At 49.1% G+C, this 25,420-nt stretch overlaps 2 pseudogenes; one reads left to right on the top strand and one right to left on the bottom strand.

Annotated features, from left to right (window-relative positions):
* LOC135305609 (zinc finger protein 850-like) overlaps positions 1 to 25,420 on the bottom strand; it is a 398,104-nt pseudogene that overhangs the window by 176,457 nt on the left and 196,227 nt on the right.
* LOC135305994 (zinc finger protein 239-like) lies at positions 1,644 to 6,949 on the top strand (annotated as a pseudogene).

A 25,420-nucleotide genomic window follows, 5' to 3' on the forward strand; every position in this document is an offset into this window, starting at 1 on the left:
ATGGGCACGGGTATGAGGAGATGGAAGGAATGTGTTGTATGAACCTCTCTGAGCATTCTGCATCCATTCACAGGAAACTCAAACAACTACAGGACAACATGAAGAGATTGACTGTGAATGACTGAGGGTTGGATGAATGTTTTAAGGGGTTGGCAATAACTGGATGGTTGAAAGATATTGTAAAGGGAATTATGTTAGTATTAGTAGTCATTACTTTATTGCTTTGTGTTATTCCATGCATAATTAAGTTGGTGACCCCCTTAGTAGGGAACACAGTAAAGAGGGTCTGGCTGGTGCAAGAAGGGGGAACTGTAGCAATGTATTTGAACAACTCAGGCCTCAGTGTGCACCAGCCATACCCTCTGCAACTGTTCTTATCAGAATTGTCTCAGGGCTCTGTGGAATTCATCAAGGTGACTGAGATATAAACTGTGCTAAAATAAGCACAAAGAAGCTGAGAAACGGCACACCAGGATGGCAGGAACTGGATAACAGGGGACTGTGAAACACCTGCACGGTGACCAATCACAGAGACTGAGAAATGGAGGCAGAGAACGAGGGAACGAGACAAAGGCAGGAAGCAAGAAGTGTGATCTTAGCAGTTTGTAGAATCCAGAAAAGTGTGTGTAATGTAAACAATAAACAGCTTCTGCTTGGTCACACCGGTCAGTTGTTCAGGAGTCCTGGTTTACCTGCAAGAGGGGGTGACTGGAAACATACTGGGAGAGGCTGGAACCATCCTAGGGGTGAATGGTAACACCTGGGACCATGCTGGGATCATAGTGGGATCATACTGGGAGTGACTGGGAGCCACAGGGCCCATGCTGGGAGTGACCTGGGCACCCCTGGGGGAACTGGGGCAACTGGCCCAGCTGGGGGGCTCAGGGTTGTTCTCCCCCAGGGCTGCCCCAGGTCCTGCTGCCACTTCGGACCTCACAGAGCCAGGGGAGAGGGGACAGGGACAGAGGAGAGCTGAGGGACAAGGACAGGAGGCAGGGACAGGGACAGGTGAGGGACAGGGGACAGGGCAGAGCCAGGGAACACGGCCTGGCCGAGGGACACTGAGCTCCAGCACTTGGGGCTGTTGCCCTTGGGCTCCCAGCACAGGCCCAGGGGCAGAATCCCCTCCAGAAACTGTTGTTTGCTTTCAGCTTTGCTCTGCAACATTCCCCAGGAGCCCCTGCAGCAGCTGCAGCCCGGCTGGGTGCCCGGGGCCACCAAAGCCGCTCCGGCAGTGCCCTCCTGCCCCGGGCAGGGCACACAACAGCCAAGGAAAGGCTCCTGCTGGGCTCAGGGCAGGCACAGGGCACTCCCCTGGCGCTGCCACGGGCACAGCAGAGCCGGCCTGGGCACAGCATTGGCATCCATGTCCCATGCAATCCCAGCAGGGATTAGGGCTCATTGTGTTACAAATGAGAAGCTTGACTAGGCCAATATTCAAGCAGCAATCAATTTATTAATTCATATGGTAAAGTATGAGCAATACAGGCTGGGTACAGGGGGGGAGGTTTTCCCTCCAGCTGCACACCGATAGTTGAGGCTTACAGGCATTGATAGGGGTACTCATAAGCTTTCTCAGCAGTTTCCGTTCCCAATTTTTACGTCACAATTCTATACACTATTATGATTTAGTTTTTCTCAGGATGTATCCCAGAAAGGAGTATCCCCAGATGGTGGGGTCCGGCTTCCGAAAGAAGAAAGAAGTCTCCCAGCTGGTGAGGTCCAGATTCCAGATGGGTCCACCTTCTAATTCCAAATCTCATAATAGTGATGTCCAGCTTCTCTTGGTCGAAATCATCAATCCTTGAGTAGATGTTCATCTTCCTTTCTTAAGCTGCTTTTCACTGTTTTTTTAATGTATCGAGATAAGCACGTTTCCTTTTTATATATTCTAAAGCTATGGTTTCAAAGATCCTTACTACGAGCAATATTCTAAAATTATACTTCAAAAGGTTATTATTGCAAAACTCTTTAAGGCTTAGCTACAAGCAGAAAGTTCCCGTCAAAGAGAAACATCCTTAAAGCTTTAATTCAAATGATCCTAAATCAACTGAAGACTTACAAAGGGTAATTGCGAACAAAGGATAGGTTCAAAGGCCTTCTTCCATGCTTTACCTCCTCAGTTATTTATTAGAATTTGTCTTCATAACTGTCCCATGGTCAGTTTCCACACAAACACAAATACACACGTTGCCTCTAGGAACCTGACACGAAACACAGCTTTGTATTTCCCAATTGCACTGCTGGCATTGCATTGGTCATCCATTCAAATCATTTCCCCATGGAATTCCCAGGGCAATGGGTTAGGGGGAGATCCATCCATGGAATTCTCACCTGGCTGGGATGAGAGAGATCCGGCCATGGAAATTCCATGGCAATTTCTGCATTCCCAAGGCCCTCATTCCTGAATCCCACATTCCCACAGGAACTCCCCTCCTCTTCCCACACCCACCTTTGTGCTCCAGAGCCTCCTGACCATGTCTGATGGATTTTGGGAGCTCTTCCACACAGCTGTGTCCCAGATAATGCTTCATCTGCTCCATCATGATCCCTTTGCATTCCCAGCACCTCCAGGTGATCCAGGTGGCACCGTCAGACACTGCAAAGCTCCCGGGTCCCAGCTGGAAGGAGATGAAATCCCACCCCTCGTAGCCATAGAGATCCCATCCCAGCCCCTCAGAGTCCTCCATTCCCACAGATCCCAGCCCAGCCCCCGGCTCCCCCCAGTCCCCCCCGCTCTGGTTGTACCGGCCCCTTCTCCAGGGCACTGTCGGCCACGGGCCCGTTCCTGTCCTTGAGCCGCAGCTGGCTATCCCAATATCCCAGCCCTGCCTATCCCAATATCCCAACCCTGCTATCCCAATATCCCAGCCCTGGCTATCCCATTATCCCAGCCCTGCCTATCCCAATATCCCTGCCCTGGCTATCCCAATATCCCAGCCCTGGCTATCCCAATATCCCAGCCCTGGCCATCCCAACATCCCAGCTCTGGCTATCCCAATGTTCCAGCCCTGGCTATCCCAATATCCCAGTTCTGGCTATCCCAATGTCCCAGCCCTGGCTATCCCAATATCCCAGCTCTGGCTATCCCAATATCCCAGCACTGGCTATCCCAATGTCCCAGCCCTGGCTATCCCAATATCCCAGCTCTGGCTATCCCAATATCCCAGCACTGGCTATCTCAATGTCCCAGCCCTGGCTATCCCAATGTCCCAGCCCTGGCTATCCCAATATCCCAGTTCTGGCTATCCCAATATCCCAGCTCTGGCTATCCCAATATCCCAGCCCTGGCTATCCCAATATCCCAGTTCTGGCTATCCCAATGTCCCAGCCCTGGCTATCTCAATGTCCCAGCCCTGGCTATCCCAATATCCCAGTCCTGCCTATCCCAATGTCCCAGCCCTGGCTATCTCAATATCCCAGTTCTGGCTATCCCAATATCCCAGTTCTGGCTATCCTAATATCCCAGCACTGGCTATCCCAATATCCCAGCCCTGGCTGTCCCAGTATCCCAGCACTGGCTATCCCAATGTCCCAGCCCTGGCTGTCCCAGTATCCCAGCCCTGGCTATCCCAATATCCCTGCCCTGGCTATCCCAATGTCCCTGCCCTGGCTATCCCAATATCCCTACCCTGGCTATCCTAATATCCCAGCCCTGGCTATGCCAATATCCCAGCTCAGCTCCCCCCACCATCCCCGCTCTCTGCGGCTCCATCCGGCCCCGCTCGCTGCCCCAGCGCTCGCAGGGGTCCCGTCCACGTCCCCCACAATCAAGGACTGGGGGACCCCGGGCCGTGTTGTATTGTGTTTTATTCTCCTTGTTCTCAGTTTGCAATGGTTCCCTGATGTAGCCCCGCTTCTTTCCTGAAAATGCTTTGCCCCAAGTGCCTTCCCTCCTCCCCCATGTCAATCCTCCCTGTGGCTGCAGAGCCATTCCCCAGTCTCCTCCCTGGGCCCCTGTCAATCCCTCGGCCTCCCTTCCCCTCTTTCCAGAATCTTCCCACAGGGGCGTGGAGTGATTGGGCAGAGGTCAGGGCCCTCCCTTAAGGTGCTTCCTCATTTGTGATCCTTCATGTCCATCTGCCCAGTTTGCACACCCCCCGTTTCCCCCATTGGTTGTTGGATGTATCTTTGCCTTGTTTGCGCCCCCCTTTCCAAGCTGGTGCAGGGGCTGAGTGTGTGCTGTGTGCAGCAGGTTGCCCTGAGGGTCAGAGCTGCCCTGAGCCCTGAAATAAACCTTGGCTTTACCCTGCCCAGAGTGGGCCCTTTCTTCCTGCAGTAGCGTCTGCCAGCTGCTCCTGTGGTTTAGGGCTGGCAGCCCCGGCCGCTCTCCTGTAGCCCGGGCACAGGGGAGTGTCCCCCGCAGTCGACCGTGTCGGGCTGGGCGGGCAGGGCCCGAACGGGCACTGAGAGGACGCGGCGACAGGGCCGGGCTGCGACAGCGCCACTGCCAGGTACTGCAGGGAGTGCAGAACTGGGGGGACAGCGAGATCGGGGGAGCTGGGGGGCTGAACGTGAGAGACTGGGGATCCAGGGGGGTCAAGAGGCCAAGGAAAGGGGGACTTGAAGGGCTGGCCGAGCTGGGAAGGAGGTTCAGGGGTCAGAGTCAAGGAAAGGGGGTGCAGAGACTGGGAGAGCTGGGATGGGGTGTGCCCAGGAAACGGGGTACCAGGATGTCCTGGGAGTGAAAAAAGGAGGGTCTGGGGGCTGGAAAATGCAGGAATGGGGGCCCAGGGATCCCAGGTCAGGGAGAAGGGTGGGGCTGGGTGATGGGAGAGGCGGGGGCCGGGGAAAGTTGAGTTGGTGCCAGATAAGGGGGTGCAGGGGGGTCTCAGTTCTGGGCAATGAGGTAAAAGGGGGTCTCGGGTCTCAGGAATGGGTTGCAGGAGGGGCTCAGGGTCACGGAAATGGGGGGCAGGGACATGGAGAGGCAGAAGGGAGTTCCAGGGGGCCTGGAGCCCAGGAAAGGGGAGTCCAGGGTTTCCCAAAAAAGGTGGGACATGGCATAGGGACACCCAGGATGTTCAGGAAGGGGGAGTTCAGGGCGTGTCTGGTTTTGCAGAAGGGTGGGGCTGGGGGCAGGGAAAGGCTGGAATGGGGGTCCAAGGTGTTCCAGGTTGTCCCAGGGTCAGGCACATAGGAAGTCTGGAGGTGCCCAGGGAGGTGGAGCTCAGCCCAAATATTCTGGGGAGTGCCTGGGTTGGGATTTTTTGGGGGGATGTTTGGAGAATGAAGAACTCCAAGGCAGGGCAGAAAAAGCCCCTTGGGGGGACATCGGGGGGTGGCGGCTGGCGGCAGAGGCAGCCTGGAGGAGCAGAGCCCTGTGTCCCCCAGGAGCTCAAAGTGGGGAGCCCAGAGAGGGGGGAGCGCCGCCATTGGCGGGAGCCTCCAGAGGCTGGAGAGGGGCAGGGGGGACTCCTTGGAGCCCCTGCAGCCCAGAGCAGAGAATGAGGGGAGAAGGGAGCCCAAAAGGGAGCCCAAAAAGCCCCGGCACCCCTGAATGGGCAGAGTGAAGAGGGGGCAGCTTTTGGGATTGCTGGGACTGCCAGCAGGCTGGGGAGGGCGGGCACCGAGGAGAAGGGGGACCCCCAATGCAAGCGTGACCCCAGCAGCTGGGACAGGGGGAACTCCCAAAGAGCAGAGAGGAGGGAGCAGGGCCGGGGAATTCCTGGGAGGCTTTTTCAAGGCTGAATCTTGGTGTTTGGGAGGTTTTTCTGGAGCCCAGATGCCCAGTAACTTGTAGAGAGGGACTTGGGAGGAAAGACTTTCAAAGTCAATGTGCTCATCCCTTGTTTTCCCCAAACCACGATTTCCCATTGTAACTTCTTGTGAGGCAGTGAGAGAGAGGAATATGTCCCTGGACACTGAGGCAGGGGACAAGGAAGTCAGTGCCCCTTTCCCCCTCTCTCCTGCTCCATCTCCTAGCCCAGCACTGCCCCGGCTGCAGGACAGCCTGGGGGCATCTTCTTGCCCTTGCCTGTGGCCCGGAGGCAAATGCCATCCTGTCCTTGTCCTTCCTCCCGCAGAGCAGGAGCTGAGGATGGAGAGCAGGGAGGACAAATCCCTGCGGCAGAACCTCGTGGCAGAGGCCGTTTTGAGCGGCTCCACGGCGCAGGAACCCAACGGGGAGGAAAAGCCCTGGAGATGCTGCACGAGGAGGGGCTGCAAACGCAGATGGCGGGGATCTGAGGGGGAAAGAGCCAGCCTGGGCCGGGAAGGCGGCCGGAGATGGAGCCAGAGCTCGGAGCTGGTGGTCCATGAGGAGGTTCCTGATGGGGAGAAGCCCCACAAGTGCGAGGAGTGTGGGAAGAGCTTCAGGTGGAGCTCCCACCTGATCGTGCACCGGAGGAGCCACACTGAGGAGAGGCCCTACGAGTGTGATCAGTGCAGGAAGAGGTTTCAGACCAGCTCTGATCTCCTCGTGCACCAGCGCACGCACACAGAGGAGAGGCCCTTCCGCTGCCCCGACTGCGGGCAGGGCTTCAGGCGCAACTCCACCCTCCTCAGGCACCGGCTCATCCACACTGGGGAGAGGCCCCACGAGTGTGAGGAATGTGGGAAGAGCTTCAGGCAGAGCTCCCACCTGATCAGGCACCGGAGGACCCACACTGGGGAACGGCCCTATGAGTGTGGGGAGTGTGGGAAAAGCTTCAGCCAGCATTCCAGCCTGATTGTCCACCAAAAGATCCACTCTGGGGAGAGGCCCTATGAGTGTTCCAAGTGTGGGAAGGGATTTCGGATCCGCTTCCATCTTTTCCGGCACTATCAGAGTCACACAGAGGAGAGGCCCTTTCTCTGCCCCGACTGCGGGAAGGGATTCAGGCACAACTCCCACCTTGTCAGGCACCGGCGCATCCACACTGGGGAGAGGCCCTACGAGCATCCCTAGTGTGGGAAGAGCTTCTCCAGCAGCTCTCACTTGACCAGACACCAACGGAGGCACTGGTGAGGGAAGCCCTGCGAGTGCCCCGAGTGCAGGAAGAGCTTCGTGCGCTGCTCCAGCTCCATCCCCCACTGCAGGACCCACGCTGGGCACAGCCCTGGTGACCCACATTTCCTGTGATCCATGCTGGGAACACACCTGGCTGCTCCTCTTTTTAGTTTGGCCTTAATGTTTTTCTATTCTCAACCTCTCTGCGGTCCAAAAGCCAAGTGGGATGGATCTGTCGCCTCAAAACCACTCAAATCCCAATCAAAACAATTTACTTTTAACCCATAAAGGCTCAATCCCTCCTCAACTTGCTTGTTCCCTCCTCAAAAAAACTCAATCCCATGCTAAACTCACTCCATTCCACAGCCACCAGGGTGAGATGTGGTTGGGAGGGGATTGGGAACAGTGGGATCCCAATTGGGAGCGGTGGGATGGGGATTGTGTGGGGCTGGCTGGGTGGGATGTATTTGACAGCAAATAAAACTTTCAGAGTTACTGATTTCTGTCCCATTCATTTTCAGTCAGTTCTGTTTGCAGAGTGCCGACTTCTCAGCTGATTAATTTGCTATAAAATGCCACTTTTGAAATCATCTAACCCAAACAATCTAAAAATCAATATCCAAATAAAACCACTCACCGACAAGTAAATTTTTTAAAATAATTTTGAATAGGTTTAGAGTACTTAAGGGTGTTATTAAAGTTTAATTTTTTGGTTAAAATGTGGGAGAAATTCTAGTGGTGCTTGGTTTTGTGTTTAGTAAATTTCAATTACAAATTGTTTTACTAAGGTGTGTTGGATTGCATGTTAGTTTTTTTAGATATTTTTTATCTCAAGTACATTAGTTATTGACTTAAAACTTTCCCTAGGTATTTCTTGTTATATAATTTGTTTATATTTCTTGGTGTTATAGTATGTTTGTTGCTAGGATTTTTAGTGAAAAAGCCTCTGCTAGGATTTTTCCTGTCCTGAGGAGCTGAGTGCCTCAGGAAAGAAATGTAAACAATAACTATCTGCTGCTGTGGAGTGCCACAGGTGAATCTTCCATTTGTCCATGTGGATTGTTTTCAATCAGTGACCAATCACAGCCACCTGTGCCAAGGCTGTGAGCAGTCACAGGATTTTTGTTATTCATTCCTGTTCTATTCTTGTCTTTGTAGCCTTCTGATCTCTTTCTCTCTGTTCTTTTAGTATAGCTGTAATGTAGCATTTTAGTATAATATATAACATAATAAATCAGCCTTCTGATCAAAATGGAGTCAAGCCTCGTGTCCTCGCACCAGGGGTCCAAGTCGAAGCAACAGTATGTTATAGTAATAGTTATTGTTGTTTTGGCTTGAATCATTGGAGTATCGTAAGAAAAAAATATTTCATTTTTATTATAATTGATTTCATTTTAATTATAGTTTATTGATTTATAATTTTGTTATCAGTTGTTGAGAGGATAGGAAGGAAGTTCAAGGGCAGGAACATTTTTTCCCCAGCTTGTGCAGCCAAAGTCTGGGTGCCATTCAGCCCAGAGCTCTGGGATAATATTGTAGTGCCTCCCACACACATTCTGCCTCCAAGAAAAGCTTGGCTTGGCTTATTAGAGTGAAATAATAGAAGCGTAATAAAATGGACAGTTAAACTCATCCCTCTTGAATGACTCTCTTGCTTTCCGTTGTCAATCCTGCACATCATGCTCCCAAGGCTTGGTATGAACAAGTGTCTGAGATTGCTTAAAAATTCTCAGGCAAGGTTCAGTAAAAGCCAGATAGAATATTAAGCAACAGCTCAAGAAAATTCATTGGCAACATTCACATTATTACTTACTGCTTGGTTAAGGAACAACATGGGGAAAAAAGCAAGGATAAAAATTCAGTCAATCAAATGAGAAACATTATGAGAATTATGTGTGTGTGTGTGTGTGTGTGGTGTGTGTGTGTGTGTGTGTGTTTAGGTGTGTTTGAGAAAGGGACAGAAAGGACAAGGATCAAAAGGAATATGGCCTAAAAGCTTAACAGCACTGGAGCTGAGCAGTGGTTAAACTGGAGCCTCCAGGAGTGGGCTCTTGGCCCAGGATCCATGGCTGCTCAGTCATGCTGCCAGTGCAGCAAGCTTGAGAGCACGCTGGCTCTGCAAGGCCCCACTCAGAGGGAGGTTGCTGCTGGCACCTCTGGGCTCCAGGAGAGCCCCAAGGGCCTCCTTTGGGAGCGCTGTTCATGGGCCACAGGCAAGGGGCCTCAGCCATCAACGCTTCATCGTGGCCGCACCGTGGGTCAGCAGCCTGGCTCTGAGAGTGGGAGAAAGAGGATGTCATGCCTTTGAGGCAGGAAAAGCGGTTTCCAAGGCAGTTCACAGGACACCCCAGGAGCTCGTCAGCACAAGTGCCTGGCAGCGCTCGGTGTCTCTGGGAAGCTCAAGAGGAGCTGGGCCCAGGGGCTGCTCAGCAAGGCCCAGGCCTGACAAGCGTTTCTCAGGTCACCGTGGGGCCGGACAAGGCTGGGGCCATTCACCACCACAATCTGAAGCACGAGGTTTTGATGTAGGGTAAAAAGCCATGGCCCAGTGGAAGTGGGCCGTGTCCTCAGGCCTGTGGGAGAATCACAATGCAGATCCTTGTGCTGCTGATTCCATCTCTCCCATTTTTCTGAGTTCTTGGTGACAAGGTCACTTAGGTTAGACACACAGCTCAGAAGCAGTGCTCCTGTAGTTTTCTGCACAATGAATTAAAGTGAGATCACACATCCCATATTGTGTTGTTACAGTGTAAGTGACTGTTTGAGGAATTTCTGGAGCCGCAAACTTGGTTACTAAAATATTTACTGCGCAAGGGCAAGGAGCACAGAGAAAAGAGTCACAGTCAAAGGCATGGCCCAGGCAATGCTCTTTTGACAAGTTCTGCCCTGAGCTTTCCTGAGGAAGATCTGAAAGGTTCGATGTCACTGGCACAAGCTCCTGCAGTGGCTGCTGGCCAGCAGAGCAGGGCTGGCAGCTGGGCAACAAGTGTTGCCACAAGCAGCAACTCAGCCAGGGCAGCAAATCAAGAGCTGGGAAGGAGCTGATCTGAAGGCCAAACCTCCTTAGCTCCTAAAAGAGCTGGAACAGTTCCTCATTCCAATGAGGGGCAGTGTTGGACACAGCTCTGTGTGAGCACTGGACACAAGTTGCTCCCACTGAGTGCTGTGATGGTTTCTGCAGGAGCTCTGGGCTCCTGTGTGTGCTGGACACAATGAGGAGAGAAGGAGCCAAGTGCACTGACACACCTTTGCCTTGAGCATGACCCAGCCTGGACCAAACACACTGCAAGCTTTCCCCTTTGGCCCATGTCTCAAAATGTCAGGTCAGCTGTTGGACAACTCAGGTTGGTTTGGTGTCAAGGAATTCCCCTCAGAAATACTGGGTTTGTCTTCCTCTGTGCCTTCCCCTCAGCAGCCTTGGGGCTGCTCCTGTGTGAAGCCATGTGTCTCACACAGTTTGGGAGAACTTAATACAGGACACTCTGCAATGAGTCGTCTCCTCTAAAGTGTTCCAACAATCCCCTTCCAGTAACAGGAAATGAATACTAATAGATGAAAGTGGAAAAAAATTGCAACAGTTTATTAACAAGCGGAATACCTGAAAAGCAAGCAAAAAGGCCAGTGACTTTCTCCCAGAGGCAGAGCTCTGTGGAGCGGTCACGGCAGGTGAAGCAGCTGGGCTGGAGCCCCTCGGTGTCTTTTCTCCCCGGCGTGGCTCAGCTCACGCTCTCGGGCTGGGAGCGGGGCTGCTCCACTCCTGCCGGCACCATGTCCCTGGGCTTGGACAGTTTTCTGCCAGGAGAGCCCAGCATGCTGTTACACAGATCTCTCATAAAGGCCCAAACCAACTCCAAACACTCTGCCTACAGCAGCGTTTCACAAAGGGCTGCAGAAATCCAGGACAGCTGCAAGTGAGTGTCAGACAGCTTTTGTCTTCTTGCCAGCAGAATTCTTGATGATCTGATACAATTTTATTCAGATGTAACACAGGAGCTGTGTTTTTTTATTGAAATATTTCATGATGAGTAACAAGCCTTGGAGCATGAGGCACAGGACTGACGTGTGAAAGCATGAGCATATCCTCCAAAGTCACCAGTTTAATTGTCCATTTTATTACCCTTGTATTTATTCCACACTAATAAGCAAACTCAAGCTTTGCTTGGATATAAAACAGGCATGGCATACTCTACGGTCTCTTGCAGGGTCATCAGGGCTGGCAGTGACAAAGCAGGCAGTCTGCTTCATTGTGAATCACTATGGATCTGCATCACAATGTGTTTTTAAGTAGCATGGTATTATTAAGATCTCCTTTTCTGCACGAGATACAAAAAGGAGGTTCTGAAATGATTTCCATGCAAGCAGGCAGTAAAGAACTGACCCAGCTATCCTAACGAAGCTTTGGCTTTGGCAATTGCACTCTTCCCATTCATCTTTTGACGCAGACACTCCAGGTTTTCCCCACACCCCTGCAAGGCTGGCAATCCCTGTTTCCCATTTACTGTTCTTCCCTAGAGCAAGTACAGTGGCTGCTTTGAAACTAAAAGCCCTGAGATCTGGGCATCTTGAAGGAGCATGAAATGCTAATTAAGTGTTCCCATTGGCAATACCCAGGTCTGCACTTCCCAGAGCTCTGAAGCAGCAGCAGAGAGGGCCATGCATCATTCCTGTTGGTGGATGTTCATGTTTCTGGTGTGCAAGAGCAATGTCTTTGAGGAGGGACAAAAATGTCCCTATCCAAACAGTGATTGTGCAAGGGTATGTGAAGTTTAACTGCCTTTTTTAGGATAGTTTAGAAAGATCTAAGGATCTAAGAGATCCATACTGTGGCATGGAGCAGGCCCCTAATTTTGTCTCCAGAGAAATCCCCAAAGGACACATCGGCTCTGCTGGTGATGGCAACCCCATAAGCTCGTGGACTTGTTTTCCCTGCAACATGCCACCCTGCCTGAGCTTTACTAGGCCAGGACTAGACCCGTAGCTATGCCAACACATGCAGCCACGTGACACAGAGTCAGACAGAGTTCTCCTTCAGAAAACTCAATTAACACATTCACATGCAGTTTCTTCTAGAACATCAGAAGCTGGCAACCATGAGGACTTTGCTGTCAAAAGGTTACAGTTTGCACTGGGCCCAGAAGTATTTTTCCCTAAGGCAAAACAAATTGAAATGTGAAGTTTAAATCTTCAAATGACTATGAAAGGAAACTGTAGAATAATTTCTGGAAAGGAAGCATTGTCAATGATCATGCAGCCCACCAAGAGCTGGAGCGGAATCCAGAATTGCTTGTTCCAGCAATGCAGGAATTCATTACCCTGGCAAGCACTGGTCCATGGGAACAAATGATCCCATAGCCCTGGGCAGAAGGGCACCCAGGCTGGAGTGGAAATAGATTTGAGGAATCCTTGTCACTTGCTATTGGCCTCACAGCCCACTCATCCCTTGGCAAGCAAGTTGCAAAAGACACTGTTGGACTGCTGTCCTGGGTAAATCTACATACAGACAACTATTCCAAAGCAGGGCATCTTTTCCCAGTGAAATACACATCCTCTTCTTACCTATGAAATTGTGCCTGAAGTCACCTGTGAGCCAGATCTGTGTGAGATTGCAAAGGAGCAAAGCTTTGGCATTTGGGCACACTTCCCTTGGTTTCTTTGCTCAGGGCTTTGTTGAGCACAGAACATATCCAGGTAGAAAACTTTTGACCATACAGGATCTTTTGTTTCCATTGTCCCCCAAACATGTGAAGAGGTGGTCCTGTTGTAATGCCAATTTAAAAAGAGTAGCACAAATGACACAAAAAAGACATGGCAAAAGAGGAAGAGGAGCAGCCCAGTGTGGAAAGGATGTGGTGAGACACTGGCACATGGAGTGAGCTGCACTCCCATAACCTCTGGGCTAGCAGGTCTTGGTCACACATTCTCCTCCTGGTTTATTTAAATTTATTTATTTATTTATTTACCTTTTTCAAAAACATCAAAATAAAATATATACAATTAAAGATATGTCATCAAAATTTAAAGATACAATCAAAACACATTTATTCAAAACTACATTTAAAGATCAGAACATATGTACATCTCTAACTATGAAGACTAATGCATAAATCCTATTCTTGAAATACTCTTCATGCAGGCGGCAGCTTCTTCCTGAGCTTGGAGGAAAGAGAGCTCTTCTGAATGTGAGGGTAGGAGATAATGGGAAGTCAGCCCAGAAAACCTGTTGGTAAGAGTATAGGCAGTCAGATCTGCAAAGTGGAGACACAAAGTACAGCAGAGGCCACAATGCAAACCTAACACAGCCAAAGCACCATATTTCATGGGACATATTTCCTGCCAAGATATTTTATGGGACATTATTTCCAATAGCTGCACAGGGAAACATGCTCCTGCTGGCAGACACTTCAGGCAGGCCAGGGTGCAAAACCCTGCCCCACTTCCACCGGGGTGCCACAGAAATAGCCTGGCCTCTGGGCTGCCCTGGGACAGCAGGGAGCCCCGAGCCCTGTGCTCTCCAGCAATGGCTCAGCTGCACATGCACCCTCCTGCTCCTCTGCCTGCCCCACAGCTGAGCAGCCCTCCAGCTGCACGGGGCACTGGCAGCAGCACAGCTCATTGCAGGGCCACATGCAGGGCACAGCTGTTCCCTGGCAATGTGCACAGCCTGGCTGGGCTGCCACAAGACCCTTCCTCCCAGCAGAGAGCGGCCCAGCTCCCCCCTCACCTCTGTGTGAGGCTCAACCAAGCTTGGCCTTAACCTTGTCCTCAGTCTGGAGTTGCTTCAGGCCCCACACGCCATGACTAGGAAGGGTGATGGAGTGAGCAGGGGCAGATGCACGCCCTTCCTTAGTCTTTTGTCATTTCTGGCACAGCTAAGAAGTCACATCCGGAGGTGTCCAAATCAGCTCTTGGTCAGTTTTCTGGAGAACATGATGGCTTCACAAGCCCAAAAGGCTGTTGGAGGTTTTCCCGCACGTGAGGAGGCTTGCTGGCAGCACACTTCCTCAGCTGGGTGCCCATCACCTGGCAGAGGGCACAGGCCAGCTTGGTGAGCACAGTGCGGACGCTGGCGCTTCGCACAGGCAGCGCCTTGTTCTCCAGGCAGGACCAGAGCACGGGCAGGGCGCAGCGCTGGACCACTGCAGGGCTCCTGGCATGAACCCACTCCACGAGCACTGCCGGGAGAGAGACACAGCTCCTTACCCACCAGCCTCAATGCAAACAGGGATCTGCCTCTGCTTGTGCTTCTTGGGAGCCTCTCTGGCTAAGGTCAGTGAAACAGCACACAGAGCCCCATGACCCAGAAACAGGCAATGCAGCTGATCATCCTGGAAACAGAACCACCAACCCCTCAGGACTTTCTCCAACCAGAGCCTTGTCGCTGTGGCAGACTTTGTACCTTTCCTAAAACATTTCACAATCTGTTCCTGCAAGAACAATGACTGAAATGTCAAATTGCTTTTTATTTCCATTAAGAAGTTGTCTAAACCCACACTGAAGATTTGGAAATGCACCCTAGAGAGGCAATTGAGAGATTTCTAAGAAGAGGGATGATTCAATTTCTGTAACTTTGATGTCAAGGGCCAGAAGTCTAACCTGGCTCTCCCCTTTGCTCAGTGGTGCACAGCAAAGGGCAGCATTAGAACCCACTTCAAAACTCCAGCCCACCAGAGATGGGTGCTGCCTGACAGCTGGATGAGAAACACCAGTGACTAGCTGGTGTCTTTGGCAGAATGCTTTTGAGGCTTCCAACAAAATGCTGTTTCAAACCTCAGGGTGTCTTAGAGAATTACCAGACCCCATTGCCGTGGCATTTGGACATCTCCACATTTTAATGGCATTTCCACTCCCAGTGTTAATGCCATTTTTTCTTATAATGTCCACTGAAATAGGGCATAGCGGGAGAAAAATGCTGCACAGCGGATGGAAATTTAACCAAAACACAAGTGTTTTCTCACATTGTTTCTGAAATTTGCACTCTGCCCATTTTCTGAACTGAACCATATCAAACACAGACAAAAATTTACTACCAACAGGCTTCCTGCATGGCAAATTTGGCTGGGACATCAAAACCTGAAGTGGTCTGGAGACCATTCTTATTTTCTGATCAGGCAAAATGTTATGTAGTAGCCATTTATTATCCTGTGCTGGAAGAGACTTCATTTTCTCTATGCTGTTAATCCACCAGCACCCTAATGCAACAATTCAACATTGAAACAGCTCCTGAAAGACCCCAAACCAATTCTGCTAAGCAGGGAAAGGGTTATGGTACCCCTTTCTAAATGGGAGTTCATTTGAGTTTAAATGTAATTAAAGACATTGGTGACTATTGAAGGTGAGGAACAGCTGTCTGTTCCTACTAAATCTCAGAGAGAACATCTGCTCTTTCTAAAGTAGTCCTAATTTATGCTTAATTCCTTTATTTGAAAAAGAGATCAAAAGAACTGCAAAACTAAATTCCCTGTTGCTGGAGATCTACTTTATTCAAATGCTCTATAATGGGCCTTTGACATTCCTAATCACTGAACATGCCCTTTTGAGATTCCTAATGAAGACACAAAGTTATGACACCTAGCATTTAAAGATGCTGGCATAATTAGCAGTGGATTTAGCCGCAGCTTAAGCAAGGCTAACAATTGTCTTCTCTGCTATATATTGAGATTATAATTTTTCCATTCTTTGGCTACTGCTGACATAGCAAGCTCCTCTGAGGAATCCATTAACAGCTGCATTTGTAGCATTTTGGACAGCGCTGACACAGGCAGACACTGTTTGCACACCCTGAAATGCTCACTCCAATGCCACTTGGATTTCAGCACAGGCAGGGAGCCCAGCACTCTGCTTCTGCCCCTGTGCCCCCAAAGGCTGCCTTGCACTAAATCCGTGCCTCTAAGACGTGTGTTGAGTTTTGACCTAAGCTGTGACCCCCAGGCTCTGCACGGTTCAGCCTCAAAACTTCCCAAGAGAAAAACAAGAATTCTGTGAGAACAAAACAAACTGATTCCCTGAAACACCGTTTGCCACCATTTTCCCTAAAGGATCACAGATGTCCCCGAGCTCCCAAGAGAGGAGCCAGCTGGGGTATTTGAGCCCCTCCCTTTCCTGCAGCTGGGTTCTGAGATGCCCCAGTGAGGGCTCAGCCCTGAGGCCGAGCGCTGCCCCATCTCAGGTGCTGCACAGCTCTGCAGCAGCCGGGGAAACCTGCCAAATACACCTGCCTTGGCTGCTGGGCAGGAGGGACAAGCTCAGCACCTCCTGGTGTGGAGGAGCTACTCTGCTGTCTGCTCACAGGCATTCCCTGTAAATACTCCCTCGGAGACCTCTTGGCTTAGAAGGGGAGGCCATACCTGCGATACTCCTGGTGACATCCAGCAGAGCTTGGCCACTCAGATGACTCCATTGGTGGCTGAACTCTTTCAGCAGTGATACTTTATCTACAAGTGAAACACATGTTTCTGCTCACTTGTCTGAGGTCATAGGAGAAAGGAGAGTGGGGAGGGAAAGGGCAGGGGCAACCCCATTTTATCAAAGCAAGTAAATTTCTGCTGATTTCTGAATCGTTATTGACTTTCCTTCCTGCCTACTTGGCAGGGTTTAAAATTCCAAAAGAAAAGCTCTCCTTTCACATTTGCAAATCCCAAGTCATCTCCTGTACCAGGAGCTATGTTAAAGCATTTCACATCAGGGACCTCAAGAGGAGTTCAGTCACATGTAAGAAGCAGTGGAAAGGTTTTGCATCCCAGAGCAAAAAGGAAGAAGCCCATCCTTGGCACACAGAAAGGCACTAAGTCAGGCAGTTCATGACTTCACAGAGCAGCTGAGGTGGAGAAAGTGGAAACTCCCCTTGAAGATCTGCCTCCTCAACACTCCATTTTTCAGGCATTTTCAGAGCTGACATAAGTCTATGTGGCAAAGGAATTTAGAGCAGCCCTTGCCTATGTAGTTCTTTGCTATTGTCATCTTGCCCCACACAAAACAACATGTAGAACAAGGCATCGTTGCAGCTGGATTTAGACTTGCTTGTTACAAAGAAATTAACTTGGTGAATCATAAGTTCCCCTTTGAAAAAAGAAGAGAAAGAAGAAAGGTAGAACATAGGCAGCTAATGCCTATAATGTAGAGCCTGCCAGGTGGCTGCTCTGCAGAAGCTCTGATGGGCCATTGTCCCTGCATGCCAACAGCAAAGCTGTTCATTTGGGAATTCAAATGGGGACCAAGAAAACTGCAAAACCCCTTTCCCTCTGATTTGTAGCAAAGTTGTAGTCCAGGACTTGCTCTTCAGACCTGCAGCACAGAGCCAAGGGCTCCTGGGACTGTTGGGCAATGCTGCTGCACATTCCAGCCTGCTGGGGACTGGTGCATAAGGACTGCACCTGCACAGCTTCTGGTGGCTGCCAGCTGGAGCCTTCCACAGACAACAGCAGCTACCAAGGCACTCAGCGTTCTCTTGTGTGGGAGAGACAGAGGCACAGGAGAGGAGAGTCCGTGCCAGGGCTCAGCCTTACCCAGATGAGCAATGGATTCTTCCAGTGCGTTCACAGCTGCGGCATGAACCCCGGGATCCTTTGAGTTCAGGTTCTTTGTTATTCCCTGCACCAAAGGGATCATCACCGGGTTCAGGGCATCTTCCAGGAGGCCGATGATTTCAGCCAGCACGTCCAGCGCCTTCTGCTTCACTTTCTTGTGGCTGTCAGATATTCTCAGGACAAAATAATCAAAAATCTGTGAAGAGAAGAAGCAACATGAAAGCTGGATTAGAATGTCTTTGTTTGAAGAGTGGATATAGCTCTCAGCAATGTAAGAGATGAAAGTGATCCTCTCTCTCAGGTCAGCACTTGCTTGCACAATTGCACTGTTTTCCTGTGGGCCACTCACTGGAATGGTAGCGCAACCTCATGCTGCTTGAAAGATTTTCTTCTGTTTTTAAGAGGTTTGGTTGGGGAAGGATTAGTTCTATTGTATTTCTCTCCATCTAGAAATCATTAAATCAATTCCATTTGTTAATGCAAAAAGCTACCTTTGCTTTGCAAGTATGTAAGCAGATATTTACAATGCCCATTTTTCTATACAGTTCCCTCAAGTACTGAGGGCAGCTATGATTTTGGCAAAACTATGGCCGGAGAAGATCTAAGTTTGATTTTGTCTGTCTCAAAATCTGTGTCTGGAGAAGGGCAGCGCTCTTATCAACTCTTCCAGGATCCAGATCATTTCTCTAACTAAGAGGAAGACTTCTGAAATGAAATGTGCTGTACAGCTCTCCTTAGAGCAGGTTCAGTCCCTTGACAGCCACAGCATCAGGCACCATATTCTGGACAAAGGGAAAAAGCAGCTACTGGGAGGAGAAAGGATGGATCTGTCCTTAGCTGTTTTCTTCCTTTCCAAAGAGAACAAAAGGCCCCCCAAGAAGGGTGAGCACTGTCTTTACCAAGAGGAATAGGGACAAGTGGAAATGAGTTCCAGAGTTGTGCCTGAGCAAGACAAGGTGGAGTTTACAGAAAAAATCTTTTAAAAAAACTGGCTTTAAACCAACCCAGCCTAATACTTCTCTTCCCCGTGCAAATCCATCATTTCTCTAGAGAACAACAGCCATGCTTTCAGTGGCTGGATTCCCTTCACTTAACCCAACTAGCAGTAGGAGACAGCAGCAATTACAGCAGCAGAAAATGCTGCCATCATCTAATGAACATCATCAATGGGCACCTGCCAGACAAATAGAGCTGGACTAAAAAAACTTGTTCTGAAGCCTGAACCTGGTATAAATTTGTCTGGGTAAGAGGGACCAGACTGTCCCAAACAGCCAGGATGGAGTGCCAAGACTCACTGAATTAACTTTACTTCTGCAGCCTTAGGAAAGGAGCTAAAGGAAAGGGACAATGAAGACACCCTACATACTTGGACAATGTTAGTGGAGATGAGCTGGGGGCTGGTTTTGCACAGGTCTAGGAGGAGTGCCACTCCTTCCATGCGTGTCTGAAACCCCTTGGCTTCCAGGAGATGGTAAAGCTTCTGGAGCGGCTCCGTTTCTTCCACAGCTGCAGGCAGCGTGACCTGGGCTTTGGCACGGTGTACGAGGCGTCCATCAGAGGTAGGTTTCACCCTGGAAAATAAATCCAAATTAGGACCTGTTGGTGACAATGCCTTCAGTTAATTGTGAGCAAAACAGCTTGAGGAGCTTTCCTCATGACGTTATTTCAAGCTAGAAAATCATGAGGCTTGGAAGAACAACATGGACCTCGTGACTATCATTATGGGAGGCAATCTGCAAGGAACATTCTCCCAGTGCTCACTCAGGAAAACCAAGGATGAGATGCATCTGATCTATCTTCAGATGGCTTCCAAGGCACACAGGTTACATTGCTTTGTGGGGAAAGAGAGACACTACTTCCAAGTTTAAATGCCTCTTCATATGGGACGTGTGTGCCTTATAATAAGGAAACTCATCACTCTGGAGAAGTGTCTCTACAACCAGGCATGACAATCTGCAAAAGCAGCTCAGATGCATCTGAACAGATGAACAGGGGCACATCTGAAGGATCCAGAAAATCAATAATAGAGATAAAACCAGAAGCCAGACATCCCAGAACTATGCTCACATTTTGTTTGCTTCCCTAGAGACTAGATGCATAGCTCAACAACCCCACAGGGAACAATTCTCCTGGATCAACCTGTCTCTTCCACGAGCATGGAAAGATGCTAGAGCCATGCTACTGAGGCATGTGGTCACGTTCCTGCCACTGCTGAGCACAACAGAGCTAAATAAATCCCCTCTGTTATCAGAGGAGCATAGGTAGCTCTGCCACTGGCATGAAGAGACAGCAAGGATCAAATTCCTGTCTTAAATGCTGATTGCAGCACAGGGGGAAATAAACCAAACATGCTTTCCATCGAGCAACATATATGAAGGACAGGAATATCAAGACAAAACATCCACCTTGAGACAGCTGTTGACCAAAGTTGCAAAGGAATTGCCTTGCTACTTCCTACTCAAACTTGGTACTGTCTGAGGGTAAGAAAGCCATCATTCAGCCAGGCCAAATCACATGGATGAGACCTGCATCTTTGTGGAATGGCACCTTGCTTCTAGTCTGGGACTTCTCATCAAAACACCCATCTGGAAAAGACTCCACTCAGATTAAAAAAAAAAACGAAACACCCTAGTTCAATTTACTTGTCCCAAGTCAGGCAGCAGCAAAGTGGACCTCTCCTAGCCTCCACAACCCTGCCCTTGCCACTCTACTGGATCATCTGAGCTGCCACCAATGGATGTCTTTTTGTCTCCCCATTTTGTGTGGAAAGCCCTCCAGAGAAGTTGTGTTCAGCATAATGCAGAAGTAGACATTTTTTATCCTAGAGCATTTGTAGGGAAAGGAAACAATCTCTGGCACTGGTCATCTCTGCCAGAAAGATTTGCCTGAAGAAGAGGCATGTGAAGCTTGTCATGGGCTTTGTCACATCTGACAAAAGTGCTCAGTACCGTTTGCTAGAAGGCAATGTGGCCTGGGGCTTCTTGGAGCCATCGTTCCTCTTCTCCACCGGCTCCTTGACAGATGGACGTCCACCTTTCTGGTTTTCCATCCCCTAGTGAGACATAAAAAAACCCCATCAATCTTTAGGATATAAAACAGGAAATTCCTGTTTAAAACACAACTTAGAACCAGAATCACTGCTACCAAGGCCTAGGGAAACATTTCCTAACTTACAGAAATAAACAGACCAGAGATTCAGTGATGCCAACTCTTTGTTTTCAATAGCCCAAGGCAGGTTATGGGTGCTACCACACTGAGCAGCAGTCTAAAATCCCAAATTCATTAGTCCTGAGCACAAATGGGAATAATGCAAACTGGTAGGCAATGAGTGGTCTTAAAGGAAGCAGCAGAAAAAGTTGGACTCATTGGGGGTTGGCCCATTGTGTTGGAAGTTGATTTGGTTCAACACTCACTCTCCCTGTGCCTGCACAAAGGCACACTCTATAATGTTGATTAAAAAAATAAAATCCCCCTCCTAACAAACAAAGGATTTTTCACTGGATGCTGCTGAATTCACCAAGCTTCCAGCTCCACAGGGCTTGACAGCAGGGCAGTATTCCCAAAAGACAGACAGTAATTGTAGTAACTAGGATTGACTTGGACATCTTTTGTATATTTGGAAGTTTTCTTGGTACTACTGCTTCCATGTCTTTTGCAAAGACTGTTATCTTCAGACTCTGTTATGTTCAATTCTCACTTAATTGCTTTACTGGGAGCAGAGCAGGGAGAACGTGGTGGGGGCTTACTCTTAAAGGTAAACCCATTTTCTCCTCTTTCCCTTTCCTCTTTGTGACCCATATTCAAAGTATTCCAAACCCCACTTATTCCCTAATAATGGCAGTTTCTTTGCGGCCTGCAGATGAACAGGCTGAGGATTAACAGCTCATTCCCAAGAGCAAAGTGATTCAGCAGAAGAGAAATGAGATAAAGACACATTGGGTATGCTTGACCTAATGTAAGCATACTAGCACAAAGGAGACATTTCTCGTGTCAAGCACTTACTTTCTTCTTAATTCTTGTCAGAATATCTTCCAGATCACGCGTGGAGAGAGATTGTTCCAGAAGCATTTTAAATTTTTGATGCCTCAGCAACATCTTCACCATCTCCTGTCCATAATGCCTGAGGAAGGATAGAAGGAAGGGCAGGAGAAAGGAAGACAGGAAGGGAGGGAGGCAGAAAGGAAGGCAGGCAGGAAGGAAACAACAGTGAAGAAAGGGAGAGTGTTAACAGAAGAGGCTGACACCTTAAACTCATCAGGTGCAACCCCTGCATGAGAAGGCATTACCTACTCAGCAAAGAGGGAGATTTACCTCCACTTGACACTGCACAGTGCTGTCAGCTGAACACAAGAGGCAAGAGGAGAATGTGGGGCCACAGTAAAATACCATTTCACTCTGACACTGTGGGTGTTCCCAGGGAATAAGCAAAACACATCTGCTTTGTTGTCAGAGCCTATTAGCAGTGTCTTGCTGCCATTGCACAAAACTTTGCCTTTCTTTAACTGGCAGGGAAGCCGAGACAAAACACCTCCTGCATCCTGTTGCTTATTCTATACTATATGTATGCACAGGGGTAGCTAGTTTCTCTGGTGATCTTGGCAGCTGTTAATGGGAATTTCATCATCAAAGTAAGGGGATTTTGGTGGTTTGGGTTGATTTTGCCACCAGGAAACCACAGTTTTCTTCAAGAAGAAATTTGGAGGTTGTTGAACCACAGATAACAGCATTCTAGAAATCTGCAGAAGGGATTTTAGAAAGAGTCTAAAGACCCCTGAAATATTTCTAGGAATGTCTTAAGTTAATGAGAAGCAGATGTTTGGGATCCTTCAGTGATGAATATTAGCCAACACTTTGGCTTTGTGCTTTGCACCTAAGGCAAATCAAAACTGTTGGACTGGCTAATCTGAGCTCTTTTGAACTCAGTAAAGAATCCTTCAAGTCACAGGAAGCTGGCAATGCTCCTTGCTGGCCAGCCTCAGGTTACCCAGTACAGTCATTTCCCCAGGCATTCCAGAGCAGTGGTCACAGCACCAAGTCTGACTGAACTCGAGAAGCATTTGGACAATGCTCTCAGGCACACGGAGTGACTCTTGGGGTGCCCTGCTGTCCTGGGTTGACTATATGATGCTTTTATCCCCAGTCGTCTTGTTCTGTTTATACTGAATAATAAGTTTTACACCTTTAAGACTCTCTTCCAGACAGTGAAGAGGGGAGGGAAGAAGCGCGCAGTTTGTTTTCAGACTGCTCTCACTCCTCCACATTCCTGCTCCTGGACTGTGTTGTCTGTGGATGGACAGACAGCAGGACAGAGCTCCTTTTTCCGTTTTGTTGGTTTTTTTTTTTTTTTGTTTTTTTTTTTTTGTTTGTTTGTTTTTTTTCCTTTTAGTTAGTTTTAGCTAGCTGAGGCAAAGAAGTTCCCTGGACTGTGATTTTTTTTCCTTTTTCTTGGACCTGTTCAAGCCTGCTCTGGACTGAACACCCAGAAGAGCACCGGCAGCTCCACCTGTGGCCCCCCTGGCTGGGCCTGGGCCGCGGCGTTTCCAGCACCAGAGAGACTGATCAGAGACTGAGTGAGCCGAGCTGCAACCCGGGGAGGGGACTGTTCTGAATTTGCCCTTTTTTTGGAGCAGTGAGAAGTTTTATTGTTTAATATTGTTTGGGTTCTATTGTTTAACAAACAGGTTTCTTTCCACTTTTTCTCCAAGGAGATATTTTCTCCTGAACCGGTTGGAGGGGGGAGGGGCAATTGAATCTGCTTTTGTAGAGAAGCCCCTCTGGGGGTTATCTCCCAAACTTGCCCTAAACCAGGACATGGCTGGGAGCTGGACTGGATGACCCTGATAGGTGCCTTCTAACTGGGCATATTCTGTGATTCTATGACCCTTATCCACACAGTGAGGTCACTTATTATTTCCTTGAGTTTCCACTCTTTTCTGGTTTTACCTCTAAAGCCAAACACAAAACGGTTTTCCTGTTTCAGGAAGTGAAATGAAGATCATTACCTTGTGTCCTGGTGACAGTCCTGAGCAAGCGTCCCTGCCACCTGTGCCAGCCTCTCAGCCCTGGCTGTGCCTGCCAGCTTCGTGACTCCCATTTTCTGCATCAGGGACAGGAGGAGTTGGGCCGCACACTTCCGCACCTGGGCGTGGCAGCTCCTGGGAAGGAGAGAGCAAACCCTGGGGCACGGGGAGAAGGAGCAGCAGCAGCACAGGCCTTGGCCAGAGCCTGCTCCCTGTCCTTGCTGGGGGAAGGGGGCCTGGCTTCTCCCTGCAGCTGCAGCCACCTGCAGAATGTTCTGTCCTCAGATGAACACAAAGTTAGCATTGGGCTGCTCTGTGCAATGATCCTGATGATCCTGAAGGGCCCCTTCCAACTGGCCATATTCTACAGTTCTGTGATTCTGAGAACTAATAGGCTGCAGGAGGGCAGAAATAGGTGACAAGAGGAAAGAAATGAGGTTGATCAGAGAATGAAGTCACTGAGTTCCCAGAAGATGCAGGATACAGGACCCTTCCCTCCCATCATTCCCATTCTTTCCCTCATCCCTTCCCCCACCCACACACTAGATGCTGAAGAACATCACTGGAAGAAGAAGAACCTACTTGACTCCCCTGTCCATGAGAGCAGCCATTGCTCGTGCAGGAGTCACATTCTCTACCATCATCCCCAGGCTCTGACAGGCTGCCTTCTGAACAAACTCTGGGGAGTTCCACACCATCTGGAGAAGGACTGCAGCAACCTCATCCGCCTCGCAGTCCATATCTTTCTTCAAGGTCACAAAGAACTCTCCCAGAGTGACGACTGCAGAGTAGGACACCTTGGACCGGAGATTGGTCACCTGGGGAAGACATGATAGGAAACATAAGAATCACCTTGAACAGAAAACCAGTTGCCTTCAGCAGAAATCCCACATAAGAATCACCTTGAACAGAAAACCAGTTGCCTTCAGCAGAAATCCCAAGAAATGACAACACATCCCACTGTGTCCAGAGGAACATAAAAGCACAGTAAGAGCAGGAAGATACAAACACTGAAAGGCACTTACTCTGGAACCAATTTCTGACCTCAGACCTGCTTACTGCAAACCAAAAAAAAAACCAAAAAAAACCAAAACAAAAAAAAAAAAAACCCAAAAAAAAAAAAAACCAAAAAAACACCAAAATTCACTAAAGCTTCCTACCTAACCCTTCTAAAATGTCCACTGCCATGATTTTAGGCCCTTTCACTAGAAAATTAAATCAAGGGCTGCTTTCAAATCATAAAGACACAAGTCATAAAAATAGAAGAGTCAATTGCTCCTGTTCAGAAAAGCTACACCAGCAGCTGAAGCACTCAGCCAGGAAACAGAAAACACAGGCTCAGATCTACAGACTCATTTGCAGTGTTGAATTACAGCTTGGGCAGAGATTAAGACTCTGGCAAATAACGTCATTAGTGTCTTGATTTTGCCATTTGCACATTGCATTGTAATGGCACCTCACTCACAGACAAGTGTCAGATATTCGACCTACCAGTAAATACAGCTACATGTGCACACAGATCCTACAGATAGCTGACAGACATGGGAAATAGAAGGTCTCAAACCAGAAATGGAGGCACACCCTGAGCACACATGGAGATGAACAAGCACATACCTACTCTGCACATCCTGTATGAAGTATGGGGAACAATTCAAAACAATGTTCTCACCTCGCTGGTAACTGCCAAGCAAATGTCATGAAGTCTGGACAGCAGGACTTCAGAATGGGACTCAGCCAGGTGCTTGATGTTGAAGAGTCCCTTCTCCTTCAGCTCCCTGAAAGGCATGTAACAAAAAGATTGATTTTTCTCTCTGCCCAAGAAGTAGGCAGCACCCTCCGAAATGACCAGGCTGGCAGCTCAAGCCATGGGAGGTGCTTTTCAAGGAGTATTTAATGAAATCGTGGAATGCGTTGCCACAGGATGCTGTAGATGTCAAAAGCATGCA

Source organism: Passer domesticus, chromosome 8, assembly GCF_036417665.1.
Source record: "Passer domesticus isolate bPasDom1 chromosome 8, bPasDom1.hap1, whole genome shotgun sequence".
Classification (NCBI taxonomy): domain Eukaryota; kingdom Metazoa; phylum Chordata; class Aves; order Passeriformes; family Passeridae; genus Passer; species Passer domesticus.